Source organism: Pelophylax lessonae, assembly GCF_965119305.1.
Source record: "Pelophylax lessonae genome assembly, chromosome: 2".
Lineage (NCBI taxonomy): Eukaryota > Metazoa > Chordata > Amphibia > Anura > Ranidae > Pelophylax > Pelophylax lessonae.
Window position 1 is genome coordinate 50,617,462 of NC_138769.1, and position 25,274 is coordinate 50,642,735.

The window sequence follows — 25,274 nt, forward strand, 5'->3', positions numbered from 1 at the left end:
GGCCGAACATGTCGGCGGTGTCACCGGTGAGCGGGCGGCACTGCGGGGGCTTCGTTCTAAGGTAAGTATTTCATATTGAGCCAGTAGGCGATGTACACTAGCTCATTATGCCTTTGTCTTACAGGGTTTTTTTTTTTTTTTTCATTTTTTTTTGGGGGGTTTACAACCTCTTTAAATAAAAAGTCCTAAGCAATTGATATGTTAAAACATGGTCTTCCTCATGTGTACAAGAGCTGTAGGTGGTCACCCACTCATGCTGCATTCTCAGGTTAAAAGGTATAATTAAGCCTCTTACCGTAATGTAAGACCTTATTAGGGTCTGACCTTGCTTTAGTATACTCCTCACTGTAGGTATGGAAAGTAGGTAAAGCGATTACCAGCTAGAGGGCCCCTATAGATATTCAAACCCTTGGACACGATCACCTTACCCCAATGTCCCTCCACCAGATAAATTATTCCCACAAGATCACACGGGACGTAATATATAAAGAAAAAAGAGGGAAGAGAGCCTCATTGCGCAACATCCGTTGGTAAAATAGATTTATTAAAAGGACAATATCTACTTACAAAATCAATAAAAACACAGGCATTCGGTATACAATCTCACCCAAACGCCCCAGGGGGCATGCTGACGTCTCCACTACTTCCTCCACCTGACATATGTTTCGTCATATGGGACGTTGTCACTGGGGAAACAATAGGATGTACACATGATAAACACCATGTTTTAACTTATCGATTGCTGGGGACGTTTTATTTATTATATTTTCTATCGACTTTGTTTTTACAACCTTTTCTCTGCATGATAGCACAGATTCTTTCTTTTTCTTCATTTGATTATACAAATTTCATGATTTTACCATATTTATTTATTGATTTGAAGCATTGTGTGCACTGTATTAACGGTTTGTGGCATGTTTATAGAAATTGTTATATAACTAATATCATATGACCAGGGCTCAAAATTTCAAGTCATGAGCTACTAGCCAGGCCTTAAGAGTTACTCCCCACTTGCTGCCCCACCCAAACCCTACCCTGCTTCGCCCCTAAACTTGCCCTCGTAAAATATCTCATAAAATTACACTGTTTAATGTTTTATTCAGAATTAAGTTACAAAAAAATATTAACAACAACTACAACAACTTTACAGTGCCTACAGCGTGCCCCCTTAAATGCAGAGTGCCCACAGTGTGTCCCCTTTCACTGCAGTGTGACCACAGCATGCCCCCTTAAATGCAGAGTGACCACAGCGTGCCCATAGCGTGCCCCCTTTCAATGCAGAGTGACCACAGTGTGCCCCCTTAAATGCAGAGTGACCACCGCGTGCCCCCTTTCAATGCAGAGTGACCACAGCTTGCCCCCTTAAATGCAGAGTGACCACAGCATGCCCCCTTTCAATGCAGAGTGCCCACAGCATGCCCCATTAAATGCAGAGTGACCACAGCGTGCCCCCTTTCAATTTAGAGTGACCACAGCGTGCCCCCTTTCAATGTAGAGTGACCACAGCGTGCCCCCTTTCAATGTAGAGTGCCCACAGCATGTCCCCTTAAATGCAGAGTGACCACAGCGTGCCCCATTTCAATGTTGAGTGCCCACAGCATGTCCCCTTAAATGCAGAGTGACCACAGCGTGCAGAGAAACCAGCGAGGACTTACCTGATGCAGCAACGGCTTCTCCTCAATCCTACGCATCTCCCGAGTCCTCCTCCTTCTCCTTGGCCAATGGCAATTGTTCGCCTTTCAGCCAATCAGGAAACGGGTCTGCTTCCTGATTGGCCAGGAGGAGGATCAGAAGGAGGATCAGTGTGACAATAGCGAATATTCATTCACTATTGTCACACAATGGGTGGGCTCAGGGCGCACTGCTCTGCGCCCCAGGTCCACCCTTTTCTTACAGCACAGCCCTTACTGGCCATCCTCATCATTCCACTCACAAAATGCGAGCAGGCGAGTGGAATTTTTGAGGGCTGATATGACGTTACAGGGATTGTAAAGGCCGAAGGTTTTTTTATTTTAATGCAGTCTATGCTTTAAAGCATAACTTCACTTTTGTTGAGAAAAAAACATTCCCTTCTGGATGATCTCTGTACATTGCAAGGAATGTAACAGCCTTTGTTGCAGATTTCTACCTTTTGTTATTCTGAAGAAATCAATGTTTGTTCCTCTGTGCTGAGTGGGTCTAATGGGAGGGGTTTCATAATTTTCTATCAGCTGTGCAGCTGCAGGGCACTAATGAGGAAAGCTGCTGGGCCTGCATCCCTTCAGACGTGTTCCTATTGGGAGTATCTCACCAAAAATGAAATTTTTGTTCCAGGGGATGCCAGAAATCTGACTTGTATCTTAGTGCAGACTTCTGGGGAAATTATTGAGCCAATCACACAAGCAGGAAATTATGTTTCTGGGGTGTGGTCAGTATACATTCTCTGTACAGAATAGCTCCAAGTGGCCATATTGCATTGCATTTTCAGAGAATTACAGCGACTGCAGATAGAAAAGGAAAGGTAATTTTTAATAACATTCAATTACAATATGATTTGTGTCGCAATTGTATACACTATATTGTTTTTTCGTTATTTGCTATTTTTTTCCCCCACGAAAGTGGAGTTTAGAATAAAAAAGCCTGCTGTGTGCAGCAGCCTTCCTCAGTCTCTCTAATACTTACCTAAACCCATTTTTATCCAGCGATGTTGCAGGAGTTTCTCAACTGCCCAGGACTCCCCTCCTCATTGCCTAAGACAGTAGCTCCCACTGCTGTCAATCAAAGTCAGTCAGCCAACCAGGAGAGAGAGGGTGTAGGGGCGGGTCGCAGCTCCATGTTTGAATGGACAAAGGGAGCTGTGACTCGGCTGGGGTGCCCCCATAGAAAGCTGCTTGCTGTGGGGGCACTCAACAAGTGGGAGGGGCCAGGAGCACAGAAGAGCGACGCAGGAAGAGAAGGATCTGGACCACTCTGTGCAAAACAACTGCACAGAGCAGGTAAGTATAACATGTTTGTTTTTTTAAAAAAAAAAAAACGTTACTTTACAATTACTTTAAAATTGGAACTACGGCTATTCTATTCTCCGAGGTGTCTGCTTTCCGAAAATACATAATGTGTGGGGGTTTTAAGTAATCTTTAGACCTAAAATTATTTAATATACGCAAAAAGAAAAGCTCCAATAAAATGATTCTGGCAGAGAAAGGGTTAAACCCCCTTTTGAAATTGCATTTAATTTTAAAGCTTTTTTTAATTAGTTTTTTTTATTGACTGACTTTTGATCTACTTTAAGCCTTGCAGCAAATTTCTAGCAGTATGTTTGGCCCCTGCATTGTGCTGGTAAGTGTAGCTGTGTTATAAGGGGTGTGCCGCCTTTTTCTGCGGTTTACAAACTACATTGTAAATGATAATTGCTGACTTGTGTTCATGTTCATGGCTGTGATGCAATCTCTGTATGTTCGGAGGTTTGCAATCTGTGTGATCAGCATTGACATCACTGCAGCCACAGGGCAGAGCGAGAATACGCAGCATTACCAGTAAGCCGAGCCCCTACCGCGCCGCGCCCTGTTCTATGCAAATGTCTCCTTTCTTCCATAGAAGGCATCTCTGGCCATATGCACATTACATTGAAGTTCCCAGAATATTATCTGTCAGACATTGCATACCAACACTGGAAACTTTGTTATGTAACGGGATTCATCGCTGAGTCTTTTTGAAGTTTTCTGAGTGCTGACAGCTAAAAGAGAAGGAGTTATGACTTAAAATGGTTCTAAAGCCTAAACATTTTTTACCTTAAGGCATACCTTGCATTAGGATAAAAAAATGTTCAGGCATCGGCATCCCTCCCTCAACCCCCCCCCCCCTTTTACTTACCTGAGCCATTCATTCAATCCAGTGCTGTGCACATCTGCAGCTCTTCTCTTCCCTCACTTCGGGTCTCCCTGGCTTTGCTGGGGAATTGGGAGCCATTGGCTCCCAGTGCTGTCAATCAAAGCCAGTGGAGAGGGAAGGGTGGCGGGGCCGAGTCCCACTGTCTGTGTCAACGGACGCAGCAGCTGGGTTTGGGCAGGGCCATTTTACCAAATGGGCACACTGGGAAGTTGCCAGGGGGCCCCACTTGCCCTGGGGACCCCACCTGTCCAGCGACCCAGCCCCAGCCAAGCATTAGTCCCGATTCCCGTGTGCATCCCACCGCCGAACCTAGCAGGTGGCAAGCGCCTGTCAGCCCTGCGCTGCTGTCAGGCCACTTGGGCCATGGAGGGGGAGCACACAACTGCAGGAATGCCTGTCCACCTCCATGGGAACAGGCACACATAGGACAGTTGAGTCTGACTCCCTTCTGTGTGTGTGTTCACCGGACCCAGCCACCAAACTTCGAAGCTGTCATTAGCCTGGCACTGCTGTACCAATAAATATCGCCTTATCGATAATTTGTATTTTTATTCTCGTGGGTGATTGTGTAGGCAGGGCCCCAGTGCACTGCATTGTCTGGGGGCCTATAATGCTCTTAAGATGGCACTGGGCTCAGGAGTGAGCACACAGGCGTGCTCCCATGGGAAGCCATGGGTGCACTGGACAGAGAGAAGAGGCCAGGAACGCCATTGTACAGGGCAGGAGTGTACAGACGTGTTTGTTATTTAAGAAAAAAAATTACCTTTCTCTTTAAGAATCTAATAGCTGATAGGTAGGGATGAGTGAATTGGGCAAAGTTTGATACGTAGGACGTTCAGTTAACCCAATGGAAAATCCACAAACCCCGAGCAATAGAACCTAATCCTATTAAAGTCTATGGGAGAGGAATTTGTAATTTTTCTTTCCATATATTTATTTTTCATTTTTTAAACAAATAAAACATTCACAACCATATATCATCTTTCAGTAATTAACCTCCTGCCAACCCCTCACAGTAAATATACAGCGAGCAGGTGGCAGGTGCAGGCTCATGTACATTGCCTGCTTTCTTCTGGGTTTGGGGCACACATGGACATGCCCCTGCCGACCGTGCTTTTATTGGACACAGCACAAGTTTGGCAGCAGATTTCAGCCAATGATTTCCTCTGAAACCTGCTGATCGGCTGTGACCAATCACACACAAAGAGTTCTGTGTTTACAAACACACAGAACTCTGTGTACACTGAACAGTGATCTGGCTGTTTCTTCTCCATGAAAAGCAGAGAGGAAAAACAGCCAGATCAGTAAGTAAAAGCAGCACACATTACACACATTACACTTGTTAGGAACACAGTTAACCCCTTCATTGCCTTCCCAGCCAGTGTCATTAGTACAGTGTTAGTTTAAGATTACAATATTAAAACAGAGCTATCAGGTAGATAAATATAAATATAAGGTGCACTACTAAGTTAATATAAAAGTGCAACAGTGCTAAAAAATAGTATACTCATAAAATTCATACAAATGCATGAAGTGCACTATAATCATCTAATAAAAGTGCATAAGTGCAAAAATGATATACTCATAAATGAATATAAAAAATATATTAATAATGTGCCACATATATGATTAAAGTTCAAATAAATACAATAAATATAAAGTGACAAAATGGGCAGATAAGTTGATTTAGAAATAAGGTGCAGTCCAAAAAGGGGTGAATAGTCCACTTATAGTTAAAGTGCTGATATTCGTGCTCCACACAAAAAAAAAGGTGCCCAGTGCTTGCAACAAGCCCTCTTGGGGATCCACTCACCAGATTTTGGCAAATCAAAAGCCCTAAGAATAACAAGCAGACACCTCCAGATCAGCCTCCAAGCTCAGATATATGGTGCTAAAAAGCCTTGGTGTCTGCTTGTTATTCTTAAGGCTTTTGATTTGCCAAAATGGGAGAGATTGCTACTGAACATGAACAAAGTGAATGGGACACACTACCTAAGGAGAAAGAAATGCAGTGGAAGTTGTGGAGGAACTCATTGATAGAGCTTGAACAACCCATCATCCAAAGGTCATATGTCCCTGTTTCTTTGTCTGCCACGAAGCAAAGAGAATCGTGTGTATTCTCAGATGCATCCACTATGACTATAGCAGCTGTAGCCTACCTTAGAGTAAAGGACTTTGAAGGACAAAGTTATGTTGGGTTCATCATGGGAAAGTCCAAACTAGCTCCACGTCACACTGTTCCACGCTTAGAGCTTTGTGCTTCTGTCTTAGCAGTGGAAATGGCAGACTTGATCATTCCTGAACTGGACATTGAAATTCATACAGTGAAGTTTTACACAGAAAGCAAGATTGTGTTAGGATATATTCACAATGCTTTGAGAAGATTCTACATGTACGTGTCAAACATTGACACGCATCAGAAAGTCCACATGCCCAGATTAGTGGCACTACATCAGTGCAGATATAAATCCAGCCAATCATGGGACTAGACCTATACTAGCGGCTGTCCTCAAGCACACTAACTGACAAAGACTGACAATTGTAACAGCAATCCTCTTACGCAAGCCAAAATCATCATAATCAGAGGTGTTCAGCAAGAAGTTTTCAAAAAAGACATCAAGTGTTTTCTTAAAGGAGAAAAGATCTCGAAAAAACACAGTCTACTCAAAAAACCGAACCCTATATTTGACGAGGCTGGAGTGATAGGAATTGGAGGTCGCTTGCCAACAGTTGATATGACTGTCGAAGAGAAACACCCCTTTATTATGCCCAAGAATCATCACATTTCATTTCTGTTAGTAAGACACTATAATAAGCAAGTTGTACATCAGGGTGGCCACTTCACTGAGGGAGCAATTCGGTCAGCTGGATGGATTATGGATCATAGGAAGTAAACAACTAGTCTCCAGTGTTATCCACAAATGTGTAATCTGCAGGAAAATTAGAGGAAAACTTGAAGAGCAAAAGATGTCAGATTTACCTACAGATAGACTTGCTTCAGACCCACCATTCACTCATGTTGGCCTAGATGTCTTGTGTCCCTGGAACATATCCTCTTGTCGGACCAAAGGAAGCAGTGCAGAAAGTAAACGATGAGCTGTTCTGTTCTCTTGCATGAGTACTACAGCAGTACACATTGAAGTGATTAATTCTCTTTCTACCTCGAGCTTTATCAATGCTTTAAGAAGATTTTTCTCTATCCGAGGATCTCCGAGAAGCAACTTCGCTAAGATCGAGGCCCAAACTTTATTGGGGCCTATAAGAAGTTGAGGAATTTTTACAGAAGACTCTGAGACAAGTGCTTATCTTCAAGATCAAAGATGCACTTGGGCCTTCAATCCTCCTCGTGCGTCACATATGGGAGGAGCTTGGGAGAGGATGATTAGAGTCGCTCGTCGCATTCTGGATGCCATGTTTCCAAAGGTTGGCTCTGCTCGCCTTACACATGAAGTTCTCACCACACTTATGGCTGAAGTCATGGCCATATTGAACGCTCAACCTTTAGTTCCAGTGTCTACAAATCCAGAAATTCCAGCAGTCTTGACACCTGCAACACTCACAGTGAGACTGCCCTCTCCGCAGAGGCGACCTTCTCATCTGAAGAATCTACAGCATTAGCTTTCTCGTAGAATCATCTGATGCATCCAGCCCCCTAAGGGCACGCTTGACTCGTCGTCCTGTTGTGTTCCTGTAATAGACAAACAGAACAACCTGCCAATCTAACTAACTGAACATTTCCATACTTGTTCCATTTGGGAACCATATGACTAGCACTAGGCACAGTCCCTCTCAATCACCAGGGCACTGACTCTTTCCCATTCTAGTCAGACCCACAAGTTTGGATGATGAAGTGCGGATCCACCCGACCGGTGTTCACAGTGTCCTCTCTGCAACACCGAGACAACACATCTCCTGGTGGCAGTCTATTATTGCAAAGCTTGCCTACTTGTGAGTGTCTGTAAGAACTCTTCAAGGGATCCTTCACTCTGGCACCCCTCTCTCTGAAGAGACAATAAGCCACTACCTTTTTCTCACAAGGTTGCAACTTGCACTAAATTTCTCTTCAACATTACTCTGGCCCATTGTTCCAAAGGAATCTTTGCAGTGTCCTGTAAATAAAGTGTCTTCGCAAAGTGTCCTTTCTCAGTATCTCTATTGGCGCTTTTCCACGGTATGGTACAGATCGGTTTGGCTTGGTTTGGCGCTTTTCCACTGCATGGTACTGCATGGTACAGGTTAGAACGGTTCGGTACGGTTTGGTACAGCAGCGCTTTTCCACTACATGGTACGGTGTTGGTACGGCTCGCTTAAACAGTACCACCTCGGTTGGGGTTCCAAGAAGGCCGTACCGATACCATATCCCACAATCCTTTGCATGCAGCATTGATTGTTTGTCACTACTAGCCAGTGATTGGTCAGAGAATCGTTGTAATCCCACCCACTTACTACTTAGTACTACTAAAACAAAACTGACCTCAGTAGAGCCTATACAGTGCTGAAAGGTGCCGACTCGTACCACGCAGTGGAAAAGCAAACTGAACCGAGCTGGGCCAAGCAGTGCCGAGTGGAGCCAAGCCGGTACTTGCAGTGGAAAAGTGCCATATTATTGACAGAAATGGCCCAAAAGATCTTCACAAATTATCCTCTAGCAAGGTGTCTCTGTGAACTAGGCGTTTACCTCCTCTGTGGCAGAAGTTCTTTTCTCCCAGGTGATGAAACAATGGCAGTTTCGATGATCCCATCTTCTTTGCAAGAATAGAAGGGAAAGTGGATTCACGAAGAGGGCTCCTAGCCCCAACAGCAACATTGTAACAATAGAACTCTTCGGCTCAGTAGCCCCTTTGCAACTCAAACTCTTTCAGTTGAACCAAGACCTCAGCATAGCTCAGTAGTAGTGGTCAGGATGAGGTATGTGGACGATCTTGCCTTTAGGACTCAGAATTCTGATGGCCCAGGCTTGGCCTTTTCCATCTGGGCAGTTGACCACCACTCAATCAATGTATATCGACCGCTCGAGATTCCAGTTCTCCTTCATGGACAGGAAGGTGTCCCACAGCTAAGGCCTGGAATGGTTCTGATGCGGCTTGGGGAAGTCCCAAACAGCTCCTTCTCACCAAGCCACCCTCTTACTCTCAATTTCCTCCATTATCTACTGGTGAGCATATGAATAATCGTATCCATATTCCATGGCCACCTTCCTCTGGAGGAGTCATTGAAACTGAGAGAACCTGGGAATTTTCTGCCTGTCTCCTCTCCCAGGTGGGGCATAAGGGGTCTCCACTTTTGAGATCAGTTTAGAGTAGGCATCACTCTGTGCTCGAGCCCGAGCATAGGTGTAGGTTGGGGATAGGTCTGTGATCCTTGTGGCATAGGCCTCACAGAATCCAAACTTCCTTGCATACCTTATTTAAATAATCGCTGCTTCAGTTTCTTCACTTAGTGAACTGGAATTTGCAGGACTTCTTCTTCCTTCAGTTCCCCAGTCCCGCTCAGCCTCCACTTCTGATCCCCAATCATCGATTCCCCCTTCCAGGGATCTGTATCGGTACTCAAAGCTGGGTGACCCCACATCAATGACCCCTGCCTTTCCCTCACTGGACAAACTGGAGGACTTCAGCTTCTGGGCCCATTGACGCCCTTCTGCCTCTTTAAGAGCTGGACCACTGCTTGGCCCTCACAACAGGGAGATCAGGGACAGAGAACCAAGGTTCCCATAGCCATTTAAATTGATCTAGGGCCTACTTTCTAAACCTTTTCAACACAGAGGAACCCTTGAAATAAACTTCCAATCTCAAGGAACCCCTGCTAAAAATGACTATATCTACAACTCATTATACATTAGTATGATGGTCAGTGGAAAGAATGTTCCTTACACTTGTGGACATTGGGATAAATTACCCCCTTACAGATAGCTAAAAAGATCAATGGTGTAAGTGGAAACTTATCTGAGAGGTAGAAATTGCTAATTGCTCAAGGAATCCCAGAAAACCTCTGGAGGAACCCTGGTTGAGAAACCCCAATCTAGAGTATCTATGTGTTGGTATATCAAACACTTCTTAAGAAGGGGCAAATAGACATGGGCTCACAAGTCTATGCCCACTTCATTACTTTGGGGCTGATTTTCTAAAAAACTGGAGAGTGCAAAATCTGGTGTAGCTCTGCATAGAAACCAATCAGCTTCCAGGTTTATTGTCAAAACTTAATTGAACAAGCTAAATTTAGAAGCTGATTGGCTACCATGCACAGCTGCACCAGATTTTGCACTCTCCAATTTTAGTAAATCAACCCCAGTGATTTTTCAAGCAAGGTACAAAGGCCTGGATATTGGCACCCTTATCTCATTAGGAGACAATTCCTCATCTACATTCCCTAGGACAGACATCAAGGGGTCTTGAACAACTTGCATTTGATAATCTGTGTTAATGGTATCTATGATAGACTTTCGGTACCTAAATAATTTTCGTTAAACCATGTGTCCCTGTCAAGGTCTTACCTTGCCTTCCTGTTGGCAGCCATCTTGGACATGTGCAGACTGCTGTCTTTTATAAACTCTGTTTGCATCATCACTTTCCCTGCTGCCTGGGTGTCGCTCAGTGATGATGTCACACACCTGACTATATATATCACCTGTTGGCTTGCAGCCCTTGCCCTTGTGTTTGTGCACCAAGGTGCATCACTGCTAGCAGTCTTCTATGCTCCGTGTTCCTCCGTGCATGACATGGCTTGGCTAAAGACTTTCCTGGCTCTCGATTCTGCATCGGTAGACGACCCGGCATCGGCAGACTACAGCCTCTGGACTCGACCCTGGCTTGGATGACTGTCTGCTTCTATTCTTGATCCCGGCTTGGATGACTACCCTCTCTGGACTTGACCCCGGCTGTTCCTAATTTCGCTCCTCACTCTTGCTGTGCGTTTATTGTTGTTGCTCTAATAAACTGCTTTATTTTACTTGCATCTTCGTGTGGTCTGGTCTCTTGGCACCCTGACAGTCCCCTTAACATCTCATGCAAACAGGACCCTCTGACCCCATTTAAATTGAGTGGGGTATAACATGTTTTATAGATAATAAATATCATATAAGATAGTCTCTTGCGCAAGGGATATAATATTAATCTCTCTCTCTCATAGTTGTCTTAAGTGAACATGATAATCTGAAGAAGCGGTGTGTAACTGCGAAACGGGTAATTGTATCAACATACTTGACAGTATTTTCTTGATTCAACACTGTCGATGTACTATGGATTGCACATGTTTTAATGTTACCCCAATTTTTTACAATAAAGTTATCACTGTTTTTTATATGAATACTTGGTGTATCTATTTGATGATATGTAAAAACCAGCAAACCACCCTTGAACGCCCTTATACCCTCTTTTGTTTTTTGGAATATTATCAATCCCGCTGCATCAATTAGCAGCACTGAGATGCTGAATATGAATGCAATTCAATCAGAAAATGAGCTTGCATGGGGAAAACAAAGATGAAATTCATAACTTATGATCACATCTTCAAACTGTTACCTGAAATCTGCTTCCCTGTGTGTGTCATCTCGGTTGTCAACTATAGATCGATTATTCTTATTGGAAGAGATTCATCAGAAAACAAATTGATCATTTATTGAAGTCTGTATAGCCACTGTTAACCTCTTGCCACCCACATAACTTACATGTGTGGTGGCAAAGAGGGTGGGCTTTAACGCCTATACGATGTGCGCATGTGTCCAAGGGCAATGGAGGTTTCTCAGCGCAGTCACTGAGCTGTTATAGACATCTCCTAGTCTCTAGTAGCAATTGGGAGACAACGGGACCACTGTGACAGCCAATGACAGTGATTGCCCCCCCCAGCCATTGAGACCATGTTAAAGGGCCACTAGGGCTGGGTGGGAAGGGGTTAAACACATCTCTAAGCCCATTCACATTTTTGGAATCCATAACACATTTTTTGTAATGACTCATATAAGGTGACAATCAATGATCTCCTCACCCCCTGGTTGTTCATTTCTTAGGAACTATCGATTGTTTGTAGTACATTCCACTGTCATAACAAGGAAGACATTAGTGAAGTTAGAACCATACCAAGAGTTATTTGCATAAAACTGCTGCATAACATAAGCCCCATGTCACTTCAGAGGAACGCCAACCTTCCTGGAATGAAAAATCTGGTTTTGGGTCCTTTGTGCTCTAACAGTCAGATACATGGAAGAATTTAAAATATCAGAAAGTGTGTGTGACCGCTCGTCTTTGCTTTGGTGTACTCATAGGTAGGGAGTCTGGGGTTTCTAGGAAACCAAAAGCTCTTTGAGTCAAGAAAGAATCTCATAGAACATAAAACCATGCGCCAATAGACTCGTTCACGCCTAAGGGTAAAACAAATCTCAATGCCTAAGCACAATTTTGCAACTTTGACACCTGTTAGTAAAACCGTACATATTATCACAACTACTTTTTGCATTCAGGTAGATTATACCGCATTTTATTCTTTCAGGGCAAATTGGGCTTTCATTTAGGAGTAAATTGTTACAGATATCTAGGCTTTGGCTAGATATATTTAGGCTTTGGCTATTTCCTTTGAAAAACAAAAAAAACAAAAACAGACTTTGCACACTTTTTTGTAATTGGAATGGTTTTAGCTGAATATTGGACCTCGATTTATTGTTTTTCTTTTTTTGCCTTAGGCTCCTTTTACGCAGGCAGTGCGCCCAACGGAGTCCGTTTTGCTCAGCAGGAATCGATCCGCCAATTCCTGCTGAGCAGGTGGATGACAGCTCCGTCTCTGCTCTGTGTGCAGAGACGGAGCTGTCAGAGCCTCGCTCTCCTCTATGGGAGATCAGATGAGAATGGACCACCTGTCCGTTTTCATCCGATCTTATCCGATCCTCCAGACTGATGGAAAATAGGATTTCACGGACAGGATCGGATCGGATTGCAGCGGGTGTCAGTGGAGATGTCACCGCTGACATCCGCTACTCCATAGGGCTACATGGAGCATCCGATCCGGTCCGCCTGAAAAACTGACAGGCAGACGGGATCGGAAATCCCTTGTGAAAGGAGCCTTCCTCTGGATGAATGTGGGTATAGGATTCTGTATATTGTTTTTTCTATTAGCAGAACTAGATGAAATTGTGTCTTTTTTTTCTTTTTTCAACCTAATCATATAATTATAGATTGAAAGTTTAATTTGGCCTTAACCACTTGCCGACTGCCTAACGACGATTTACGTCGGCAGTCAGCCCCTCACAGGCAAAGCGACGTAGTACTACATCGTTAGCCTGTGAGGCTCTAGGGAGCGAGCGCGCGCCCCTGGAGGCGCGCTCCCGCTCGCTCACGGACCCCCCCGCGCGTGTGAGCAGCGGACCCGATGTCCGCCGATCACTCGCGATCGTCGGTTACACCGAGAGAAAGGCAGACGGCTAATGTAAACAAAGCCGCCTGTCATTCTCCCCTGTGTAACAGCACAGATCATACGGTCCTGCTATGTAGGACCGTTGATCTGTGCTGTTACACACACAGCCACATCCAATCACAGTTAGAAGCACGCCCCTAGGGACACACTTAACCCCTCCCTCTCAAATAAAGTTAACCCCTTCCCTTCCAGTGTCATTTTTACAGTAACAGTGCATATATATAGCACTGATTACTGTAGTAATGTCACTGGTACCCCCAAAAGTGTCAAAAATGTCAGTCAAGGGTCCGATCTGTCCGCCGCAATGTCGCAGTCCCGCAAAAAAAAAATCACAGATCGCCGCCATTACTCGTTAAAAAAAAAACAATAAAAATGACAAAAATCTTTCCCTTAGTTAGTAAACGCAATAACTTTTGCGCAAACCAATCAAAATACGCTTTTTGCGATTTTTTTTTTTTACCAAACATATGTAGCAGAAAACATATTGGCCTAAAATGTTAAAAAATTTTGATTTTTACATTTTTTTTGGGGGGAATTTCATATAAAAAAATGTGAAAAATATTGTTATTTTTGCAAAATTGTCGCTCTTTTTTTGTTTATAGCGCATGATCAAAAAAATCGCACAGGTGATCAAATACCACCAAAAGAAAGCTCTGTTTGTGGGAAAAAAAGGACGTCAATTTAATTTGGGTACAGCATTGCACGACCGCGCAATTGTCCGTTAAAATCACGCAGTGCCGAATCACAAAATAGGCCCTGGTCAGGAAGGGGGTAAATCTTCCGGGGCTTAAGTGGTTAAGATGACCCAAGAGATGAGTTACCCATGTGGGTATACAAGCTGGGGGCATGTTCCTGACACCCTTTAGAACTGAGGAAGCTGCTTGGGTGAGCAGCGCAATGTCTTCAACACTACAGAATAAGTCCACGTGACCAACCACTGCTTTTGTTTAGGAGAGTTCCTCTACATATTACAGGTAGGAGTCAGTGCTCTGTAGACATTCCAGCTGTCATAGTTGTATTGTTTCCCTGGGGTTATTCCTTACGTCATTACACAAAGCTGGAAAGTAATTTCATATCTTTGAAATGTCATTTAATGGACATCCTCAGCTTCCCCAAACTAGACCTGCACCACCCTACTCATTGCCTTACTTTTCAACACTGCCTTTGTCTACAAGAATGTCAATTATTGCAGCAATAATATTTAGCAAACTTCCTGATATATCATGTTGTCAAAGATGAACTCCAGGAAAGCACTATTTTCTTAACTGTTCCCTTGAAATGAACTGGGAGAAATGTAATGGTTATAACTAGGTACCTAAACAAGGAAGTACCTAAACAAGGATCTGCATGGTGAGATCACAATATATTAATAAGTTGAAAGCTGCAGATTTTAAAAATATTTAAAAGTTTGTAGCCCTCTTTTCAGGGGAGGCTATGGGAAATGGCACTACCCAAACTGGATTTTGTGCTAAACCTGTTGGTAAAGAAAAGAACCAGAACCTACGCTATATAAAAGAGTGGGATAAAGTTGGCAGTGCCTCCATCCAGGACAGGGTCTATGTAAATAGAAAGGATTCCCTTCCTGAGAAATGTATCAGTAAACAAATCAAATGTAGCATCTACAGGGGTGAGCATCTACATGGCAAATGAGGTTTCATGTTGGAAAATGTAGGGTAATGCATTTGGGTGCCAGAAATACAAACACAAGTTACTCACTAGGAAGAGAACCTTTGGGGGAATCTAAGATGGAAAAGGACCTGGGGGGTCCTAGTAGACAACAAGCTCAGCAATGGCATGCAATGCCAAGCTGCTGCAAGCAGAGCCAACAGAATACTGGCATATATAAAAAAGGGGATTCGCTCAAGAGATAAAATGATAATTCTCCCACTTTACAAGATTCTGGTCCAGCCGCATCTTGAGGATGTCATCCAGTTTTGGGCACCGGTCTTCAGGAAGGATGGGCTGGAACTGGAGAGAGTCCATAGAAGGGCAACACAGCTAATAAAGGGAATGGAGGACTTCAGCTATGAGGAAAGACTACAAGCACTGAACTTATTCTCTCTGGAGAGGAGACGCTTGAGAGGGGATATGATATCAATGTACAAATACCTTACTGGCGACCCTAGCATAGGGAACAAACTTTTCAGCGAAATGAAAACTTAAAATGACATGAGTCCATTCACTACAATTAGAAGAGAAGCGGTTGAACCATATACAGCAAAAAAGGTTCTTTATCATTAGAGCGGTAAGGATGTGGAATTTTCTTCCACAAGCAGTGGTATCAGCAGGGAGCATTGATAGTTTCAAAAAACTATTAGATGGGCACCTTAACGACCACAACATAAAGGGGTATACAATGTATTATTGACAGCAAACACACACACACACATTCATCATAGGATGGACTGGTGTTTTTTTTCAACCTCACTAACTATGTAACCATGTAACTATGTAGCGCTACCCCTGGAGGAGCCGCTTGGCTTGATGGATCCTCTGTTCTTCCTTGGCTTTATAGGCCTCAGGCACACTGGGTATTTTAAACGCTGCTTCCAGAGGCGTCTTGCATTTTCTGCCTCTAAACACCCCTCAAAGTGACATACATAGTTAAACATTACAGTGTGATACTAGGAAAAGGACAGTAGAGGGCAAGGCACCCCTCCAATTACGTTTGAAATAATATTGACCTGTGATATTTTGAACACTGTTGTGAAAATGTTGTGCACAAGTGACCACTACACCAAGATGAATGAGTTGGACATTCTATTCCATGACGATGGCCATTTATATGGATTAATCTTCCCTTTTTGGTTACAACAGCCTCCACTCTTCTGGGAAAGCTTTACAAAAGATTTTTAATTTTTTTTAACCACTTAAGCCCCGGAAGATTTTACCCCCTTCCTGACCAGGGCCTATTTTTGCGATTCGGCACTGCGTGAATTTAACGGAAAATTGCGCAGTCGTGCGATGCTGTACCCACATGAAATTGACGTCCTTTTTTTTTCCACAAACAGAGCTTTCTTTTGGTGGTATTTGATCACCTGTGCGATTTTTTGATCATGCGCTATAAACAAATAAAGAGCGACAATTTTGCTAAAATAACAATATTTTTCACATTTTTTTATATGAAATTCCCCCCAAAAAAATGTAAAAATCTAAATTTTTTAACATTTTAGGCCAATTTGTTTTCTGCTACATATGTTTGGTAAAAAAAATTGCAAAAAGTGTATTTTGATTGGTTTGCGCAAAAGTTATTGCGTTTACTAACTAAGGGAAAGATTTTTGTAATTTTTATTGTTTTTTTTTAACAAGTAATGGCGGCGATCTGCGATTTTTCTTGCGGGACTGCGACATTGCGGCGGACAGATCGGACCCTTGACTGACATTTTTGGCACTTTTGGGGTAACCAGTGACATTACTGCAGTAATCAGTGCTATATATATGCACTGTTACTGTAAAAATTACACTGGCAGGGAAGGGGTTAACTTTATTTGAGAAGGAGGGGTTAAGTGTGTCCCTAGGGGCGTGCTTCTAACTGTGATTGGATGTGGCTTTTCATGTAACAGCAGAGATCTACGGTCCTACATAACAGGACCGTATGATCTCTGCTGTTACACAAGAGAGATTGACAGGCAGCTTTGTTTACATTAGCCGCCTGCCTTTCTCCCGGTGTAACGGACGATCGCGAGTAAGCGGCGGACATCGGGTCCGCTGCTCACACGTGCGGGGGGGGGGGGTCCGTGAGCCAGCGGGAGCGCTCCTCCGGCGGCGCGCACTCGCTCCCTAGAGCCTCACAGGCTAGCGACGTAGATCTACGTCACTTTGCCTGTGAGGGGCTTACTGCCGAGGTAGATAGACGTTAGGCAGTAGGCAAGTGGTTAAAGAATGGGTGGCAATTCAGCAAAATAAAAAAGTAGTGTCAGTGTCAGGTAATAATTTTGGATGAGAAGACCTGGCTCAAAGTTGTTGAGAAGGGTTGATGTCAGGGCTCTGTACAGGTCACTGGAGTTCCTCCACCCCGAACTCATCCACCCAAGTCTTTATGGAGCTGATATCCTCACTGTCAAGTACCTAGTCAGTGAGCCTGACGTGTAGAGGAGGACCACTAATAGTGAGACAGCAGCCACAGGAGCACAGTGATGTAGGAGTGCCTGTAATCAGTCCAGTAGTTTGCGTGGCCGCAGTGAACAGGCTGGTAGAAGGCAGCTGGATGCAAGACTTGCTGGGCTGAAAGTTGTAGCAGGCCGGATGAGCAGGATGCAGGGTCAGAAAACCCGGGTTGGTAATGGTCGGGCAGAATGGACATAGACAGTACACAGCAGGATGGTCGGGTCACAAGCCAAGTCAGTACCAAGAGAACAGCAAGGCAAGGTCAGAAGGCATAAGCGAAATCAAGTAAGACAAGCCGGGGTCAGGGTATGAAGCAGACAATCAAAGTTAGGCATAAGCCGGATCAAGATCAGAGGTCACACGGGATCAGGAATGATACACAGAAGCTGCAGACCAAACAGCAATGAGTCCATGCAGAAGGTCAGTTTAAATAGCCAGCCTGGCGCCAACGCTTGAGTGCGCATGCGTGTACGCCTATGCGTGCTCCATAACCCCAGTTGCTGGTCTGCGCATGCGCGTATGCACGCACTGAGGAACTCCATCTATCCTATGGACAAGACTTCTCTGAAAAGTCACAAAGTTGAAATCACACAATTGTCTAAAATACCTTTGTATGTTGTAGTATTAAATTGGACATTTCTTGCAAAAGGAAGGCCAGCTTCCCTGCCAGCCCTGAATGCCCAAACAACAAAAAGCTGTAAATAAAACTTAATCAATAAAGATTTCACAAGAAATAAGATAAAAAAATTACTTACCTCAGTCACGGCCTCCTTGGGGGTGTGGGTGACAGCACAGCCCCTACTGCAGCCTCCTGGCCACTTGAAATCCCATGAGAATGTACTCCTGTAATGGGTTGGGATGCACTCTTAAAGCGGAGTTCCGGGCACAAAAACGATATTTTTTTTTGTGCCCCTCCGCTAGGTATGCCTCACCTGAAAAGGAATTGGATAGTTATTTTTTTTTTTTGTTTACTTACCTTGCAATTGAAGATCGAAGATACTCACCTCAGAGTACTTCCTCCCTCTGAGCCGCGGCTCACCCCGTCACTTCCTGCCTCGCTATGATTCCTGGGAGCTGAACGTCACAGCTCCCAGGAATCAATGCGACGGCACCGGCCCCGCTCGTCATTCCCGGGCGGCGCCGCGCCGGAAGTGACGAGAGGGGCCGGTGCAGGCGCATTCTGGGACAAGAAGACGCGGAAGAAGACACAGAAGAGGACCGCGCCGGCTTCAGCTGCCCACAAGAGAGATGGAAACGCTGTGGAAGAAATTTTATAAGTAAGTATTTCATCTAAAAGGTAAGTGCGAACCGGGACAGATCAGAGGCTAGCCATTGTGGAATGTACTAGCACTGACTGTCCCGGGGATATGTTTATTAAAAAATGACATCTGTGTTCGGAACTCCGCTTTAAGTGCTCAGCTATTCCAGGAGGAAGTGGTAAGGCATGCTGCTGTCATCCATGCCTCCCAGAAGCTGGGATTGAGGTATGTTTTAGATTATTTATGGTCATTTTTTACTTTTTTATTTAATTTGTTTGGGTGTTTGGGAGCTGCAAGGGAGATGACCTTCTGTTTTTCATGGAAGTCACACTAAACGGTATACAAGTTAGTTGCAGTCATGTGCACTGCTCTATGCACATTACAGATAACATAGTCCATCTTGGGAGTGAACAAGAGAGGGTAGCTATGTTCCTACATACAGTGGGACCATGGAGAATAAATGTAGCCACTGTCTAACAGGAAACAGGAACAGGAATAAAGTATAGGGCCATTAACAGATCCTTTTAATCAATCTCTTCTAACAGTAGAAGTTTCCCATGACTGGTGGACAGCTAATATTGTACCTATCCATAAAAAGGACAGCAAGGTAGAAGCTGGCAATTACAGGCCAGTGAGTTTAACATCCGTTGTAGTCAAGTTAATGGAATCACTCCTGAAAAGAAGATCATTGATCACTTTAAAATACAAAACTTGCTGGACCCAAAGCAGCATGGCTTTACTGAGGGCAGATCATGTCAGACTAATCTGATTGATTTTTTTGACTATATTACCAATGTTTTGGACCAGTGTGGTGCTGTGGACATAGCATTCCTTCATTTCTTGTTATGGTTCCATATAACAAGAGTTGTTATATGGAAAGTTGTACAAGCTAGGACTTGACCCTTAGGTGGTTCAGTGGATATGCAGTTGTCTAAAGGATAGATACCAGGGTGTGGTTGTAAATGGGGTTCACTCCGAACAGAGAGCAGTCACTAGTGGTGTACCACAAGGCTCTGTACTGGGTCCTATTCTATTTAATCTCTGTAAGTAATATACCTAAAGGTTTGTTGGGAAAGGTATGTCTTTTTGCTAATGATACAAAGGGGTGTAATAGGGTTGATATCACTGGAGGTGTTTGTAACATAGAATATGATTTGGCATTGCTGAAAGGTTGGTCAAAGCAGTGGAGGCTGCAGTTCAATATTTCTAAATGTAAAATAATGCCCCTAGGGAAAAATAATCCCTTGAGAGAGTACAACTTTGGGGGTACAGTGTTATCCAGCACTACAGAAGAAATATATTGGGGGTACTTATTTCAGATGACTACAAAATGAGTTAACAGTGTGACCAGGCTGTGGGAAAAGCAAATTTAATTCTAGGATGCATCACTAGAGGGATCACCAGCAGAAGGAAGGCGGTTCTGATTCCCCTATATAGATCTTTATATCACTAGAGGGATCACCAGCAGGAGGCAGGGGGTTTTGATTCCCCTATATAGATCTTTACATCACTAGAGGGATCACCAGCAGGAGGCAGGGGGTTTTGATTCCCATATATGGATCTTTACATCACTAGAGGGATCACCAGCAGGAGGCAGGAGGTTCTGATTCCCCTATATAGATCTTCATATCACTAGAGGGATCACCAGCAGGAGGAAGGGTTCCTGATTCCCCTATATAGATCTTTCTATCACTAGAGGGGTCGCCAGCAGGAGGAAGGGGGCCCTGATTCCTCTATATAGATCTTTATATCACTAGAGGGATTACCAGCAGGAGGAAGGGGGTCCTGATTCCCCTATATAGATCTTTATATCACTGGAGGGATCACCAGCAGAAGGAAGGAGGTCCTGATTCCCCTATATAGATTTTCATATCAATAGAGGGATCACCAGCAGAAGGAAGGAGGTTCTGATTCCACTATATAGATCTTTATATCACTAGAGGGATCACCAGCAGGAAGAAGGAGATTCTGATTCCCCTATATAGATCTTTCTATCACTAGAGGGATCGCCAGCAGGAGGAAGGGGGTCCTGATTCCCCTATATAGATCTTTATATTACTAGAGGGATCACCAGCAGGAGAAAGGAGGTCTACAGATTGTTGGCCATATGTGAGATTTTAGCGATTGGGTTTAGATACAATGTAAATTTTACTTTATCTTATTTAAGCAGCAAATCATAACAGGTTGTCTGAGTCTCTCCATGTGCTGTTCAGCCTCTTCTCCTGAATCATATTGCATAACACACGTCATGGATGGATGCCAAAACAACTTGAAACGTCTTATCTGCACAGGACGCAAGCAGTACTGAATTGGGAGCAAAATGCGGCAATGATCCCATCTTCATCTGTGTACGGGGTCTTGTCATTATAAGAAAGCAGTTAATCTCCAGAGATGTACATTTTATGGCATTATGTATATTTTTTATAGCAGAGATACACTCTGTACTGCCAGGATCTGGGAGCCTGTAAAAGCTTGCAGCTGTCTCCGTACATTCCAGAGAATTTTGAGCAAGTAAGGACAGAGCAGGCTGACAATCTCATGTTTTCTGTCTTAGTAAAATCAGCTTGCTTGAGGTGTTATCCCTTTTTTTTTTATAAACAAGGCAAGTTATGGTTTGCCTTCTCACTGAGCCATTAAACTTCTCATCACAAAAATTGCAATCTTTAATCAGGACTTTTTGAAGGAGAACTCAAAGCTCATCACAAAATGTGGTAGGAAGCAAAAGATGAAATGTTCTAAAACCATTTCTTCCAAAATGGAGTTTTCCTCTCCACCGCCCAAACCTTAATAAATAATACTTTTTTTTAATATATATATTTTTTTTAATCCGGCTTACCCCCTGCCTTCATTCACATATAGCACTACCCCTGTAGGAGCCACTGTCATTTTACTAGTTCTTTACCAAGATTAGTGCAGAGGCAGCCAGGCACACAGCAACAGTTCATTCACTCTTGCTCATTAATCAGTCTAGGAGATGTCTTTTTGTGATTTTTATTGCTGATGGACTTGGATTGGGTGTAAAGTGACAAAGGATACTCCAGTTTTACTGAATGATAGCAGGAGGTCACTTCACTTTGCTAAACCTCTCTGAAAAGTTTCTATGCAGGAGCAAGCACAAATGGTCCTTTTAAAATCTATCCTGGTTAGAACTACCACTGACTCCTCACCCAATGGAAAGACCTTGAGCTCAGGTCGGTACTCACAATGTCAGAGGATCACCAGATGCCTCCTTCTAGTATCCACTGGACACTCTTCACTGAGGGAGAGGTTAATGCTCACAAATTGCCCCAGGACAACCAGACCCTTTCCAACTTCCATCAGGAACTCTTCAGTGAGTTCTCCAGACCAAGTCCTTAGATGAAACTCCCTTTCCAGAACAGGATCTTTGAAGTAGGCAGTCCAGCTATGCCACAGCTGGGACCTCAATAAACATACAGCAAACTCCCGATGTCTGCTCAGACGGGCAGATTCCCTCAGGCTGGGTACATATTCTGCAAGATTAGAACCAGGACTAGAACAGGGCTGCCCCAGCCTCGGACTATTTATGTGCTCCTTGGCCACCTACTGGGCACATCTCCCCAAAGATCGGCTGCAGCACAATAAATATTCATGCAGTGCGTTTGGCTTGCTCAACCTCCTGTTTTCCAGAAAATCTCTAGAAGACAGGGGAGAGCAATCAAACCTGCAGCCTGTGAAACCCAGAAAAGCCACAAGCAATTAACAGCTGCTCCAATGATTACAGAAGAGAAAAAAGAAATAAATTTACCTAACATCTTAGCAACCTAACTAGGAAGGTGCTACATTCACCTAGGCGAGAATGGCATGCCCTGCTATTGCAGCCTCCTGGGATTCCCATCACATATCCCAAGAAGCTGCAGGGGCACACAGGGCCTGGAGGGCTATTTGCCATTGGGGGCCAGCTGGCTCCCAATTACATAGGAAATACATTAGAATCCTTAAGTATCATATAGATCTGTGATATCACATCTGTATTAATAATATTTCAGTGCGGTGAGTGGTATCACTGCCACAGCCTTGTTTACCAACAAAGCCATGTGATTACCATGTCAGCCTTGGCACGACCATAACATGACTTTGCTAAAAACTGGCGAGTAAAGCTGGCCATAGATTCATACAATTTCAAAAAAAATTTTAGGAAAAGCCGTAGCAAAAAAATGTACAAAAATTCTTGGAACATTCTCAGAACATTTGAATGTTGTTCAAAAGTTTTCATTTGCTTTTACATTTGATTTTGGAATGAATGGACTTGCCAAATGAAAACCACCTACACTGTTTGAAATTTTTTAATTCGAGAAAAATTTTCCATCCTGCTCCTTCCAATTTTCAAGTCACTGCGGTCGAAAAGAAATGTTGCCCCTCTATTGATTAGAGAAAAGAATGAACATACTTGGAACATTGTTTTCTTAGGAATTTTCATTCAAAATTCTACCCATCTATGGCCAGCTTTAGGGTTGGCTTGTATCATATGCCAACTAATCTGTTGATCACCATGTCAACCTTTATGTGACGATAACATGGCTTAATTAGAAAACAAAAGCCATGCAATTGTTTTGTGTTCAAGCAAATTTTTCCTGAGCTGTTCAGTTGGCAAAATTTGAGAACAATTCCTATTAAATTTTGACAAAGGTAAAATGGTAATGTTGCTGCCAAAAAAAAAGGCAAAATCATGGATATGCTCTTCGCTAGTTATGAGGAGGTCATCATGAGTGAAGGAGGCAGATGAACTGAACATTGGCCAGGAAAGTAAACAGTAGATCTACATATCTCCTCACTCTACTTGTCCACCAGCATGTAGACACCTGGCCATCACACCTATCTATATAGCCTAAAATATGTGGCCATCCCTCCAAATTGTTCAATTAAGGTGTTTCTAGTAAAGGGTACTGTTCATTCTACAAAAAAGACATTTTAGACAATTGTGTACTTTCAACCTTAACCGTTTAAGAAAGATCATTTATTGTTACAGCAACCCTTGGAGGAACCCTTGAAATAACTTTCCGGCCTCAGGGAACCCCTGCCAATAATTTCCATATCTACAGCTCATGATACATTAGTGTAATGGTCAGTGAGAAGAATGCGCCTTACACTTGTGGTCATTGGGAAGATTTCCCCCTTACAGATAGCTAAAAATATTACTTATTTGAGATGCTGGAATTGCTGATTGCTCAAAGAACCTCTAACAACCTGTAGAAGAACCTTAGGATTCCATTGAACCCTGAAAGAGAAAGGCTGTTGGAAGAACCTTAGGATTCCATTGAACCCTGAATGAGAAAGGCTGTTTTACAGTATGACAGTAGAGAGCCAGCTCCATAAGTTTGGTGTTGTGACGGTACTAACCGTCACTATGAGTGAAAGACAGATAAGTAATGGTTTGGATTGCTTAAATATTTGTCAGCAAAATCTTCATATAGAAATATGAAGATTTAATACCACCTTACACAGTGTATTCCATGCTTGGCTGTGAGAGAGACACAAAGACTTTCATTCGCAGACTTCCCTATTGTTTGTGTATTGGGAGGGAATGTGTATTGTGATGAAGTTTACCTGTCTGTTCCATTGTTAAATGTTAATGACCTCACATTGTTCTGTCTCATTACACATAACAGTCCTTCTAGTCAGGCTATCGGACCGATCCCTGCTGACTCATTTTCAAGTACTCATTTGCATGGCTAAGGAGGACCTGAAGGAGGACTACATCTACTTTACAATTGACCAATAGGAAAACGGTTGTTGGGGGGCGGGATGTTCCAAATTCTGTATAAAAGTGTGTTGTGTACTTCCAATAAATGTCTTCCTGTTTGAACTTACATACAGCCTGCCTGGTGTTTGTTCTAATGGATTCCGAACGGCACATAGCTGTAGTTCGGATCCCGGAGCCTTGGATGAGCGAACCATCAGACGTTGCGATCTGCAAGCTGACCCACTAGTAGCAGAGGAGTGTCGGGAAGCGAGCGAGCGAGCGAGGGTCTCGTTACAGGTGTAAAGGAACTTGACTGACCTGCACAGAGCCTTGACCTCAGCCCTACTGAACACTTTTGCGGTGAATTGGAACACTGATTGCAAAACAGGTCTTCTTATCCAACTTCAATACTTTATCTCAGAAATGTTCTTTGGCAAAATGGACATAAATTCCCATAAACACACTCCAAAATCTTGTAGAAACCCTGCCCTGACATTTGAGGCCACATTGGAGGAAAGGGGGAAGGGAGTGTCAAATCCACTTTAAAAGCCCATAGTTTTGGGATAGAATGTCATCTATCTATCTATCTATCTATCTATCTATCTATCTATCTATCTATCTATCTATCTATCTATCTATCTATCTATCTATCTATCTATCTATTTATCTATCTATCTATCTATCTATCTATCTATCTATCTATCTATCTATCTATCTATCTATCTATCTATCTATCTATCTATCTATCTATCTATCTATCTATCTATCTATCGCCTTATGCACTGATCACACATACCTGTGTAGCCCTAACACCCCCCCCCCCCCACCCCCACCAAGGGACCACAGTGAATTTTTCACAGGTTCTTTCCCATATCAATACAAAGCAACCAGGCACCCAGCAACAGTCCATTTACTCTGGTTCAATAAACAGTCTATCG